Raw genomic sequence first — 1,100 nt, 5'->3', positions numbered from 1 at the left:
GCAAAAATGGACACAGAAGCTTTCACATAACAATCAAGTCTAACAACAATTTAATTCAAAAAAAAGGCACTATGCATCATTCGAACATCCCACAGCTATTTGCAACAATTTCTCAAATTGCAAGAATACCTTTCATCAAAAAAAAAAGAGCAAAGAATAAAAGGAACACTTTTAAGAAAAGCTGTTTGCTATATATCTGCAGAGTTAAGATAAGGGGTGAAGGTGCCGCTGGAACCTTACAACGAAAAGGCGCAATCAATCCGAGTCTTTAGTAGAATTCAATTTGCTTGGATCTATTTGATCAAGACGAATGAAAATTATACCAGGGTTCCCTTCCTCTTCGATCCAATTAATCGATTTTTTCTGCAGAAAGCTCTTGACCTGTTTGGAGCCACTTTCGCGAGTAAATTGGCAATTTTAAATTACTTCTTTTAAAGACATTCATATCACTTTGTACCACATTCAATAAGAAAGCATCGCATAGAAAAGATAGCTTTTGCTTTAGCTGAAGTAAAATCCTATCCACTATGATAAAAAATCTTAATAAAATATGTAAATTCGTCAACTATAAGTTAAAAGTCATACCCTTTTGTTTATTTTTCCTTCCTTCCCATCTGCACCGTCGTTATCCACAGTAACTTTCAAGAACTGGAAACCTGAAGTAGAGCGAGACAACAAATCATCATCTTATCACGTAGGAATATTGAAATTTAAAAGAAATATATTCTCCTACAAAACTAACAATCTACATATGTATGTCCATATAAGTCCCGATTTTTATTTATACCCTGTAGAAACTTATGCTGGCTCGTGCCATTCATCCCAATCCTCATTAGTGTGGTTGCGGTGAGTCGGGATACAGTAATTTTCCATCCTGAGCGGAGAAAGCATGTTAACGCCGGGGAGGATGAGAGATCGGAGTGAGAGAGAAGAGTGAGTTGGAGGTCAGAGTACGACAAAATCTATGCAAGTCAAAGGGATGAAGTAAATAAAATCAAGCTTAACAGGCGGGCACGACCGGAGATGGATGGCGGGCGACTACGGGCGTGGACTCGATCTGCCAACTTAACCGGCGAATCAAGGAGCTCAGATCCATGGTA

General features: G+C 38.3%; 1 long non-coding RNA gene across 1 annotated transcript; it reads right to left on the bottom strand.

The window, feature by feature from the left end:
• Positions 332 to 670, bottom strand: LOC109720343. Its single transcript, XR_002218903.1, has 2 exons — positions 586 to 670; positions 332 to 381 (listed from the first exon to the last, which is right to left on the bottom strand). It is a non-coding gene; the product is annotated as an uncharacterized LOC109720343 (long non-coding RNA).

Source organism: Ananas comosus, linkage group 1 (genome assembly GCF_001540865.1).
Source record: "Ananas comosus cultivar F153 linkage group 1, ASM154086v1, whole genome shotgun sequence".
In the NCBI taxonomy this organism is placed as follows: Eukaryota; Viridiplantae; Streptophyta; class Magnoliopsida; order Poales; family Bromeliaceae; genus Ananas; species Ananas comosus.
The sequence above is the reverse complement of the archived record's forward strand: the minus strand, read 5'-3'. Positions and strand labels throughout refer to the sequence as shown.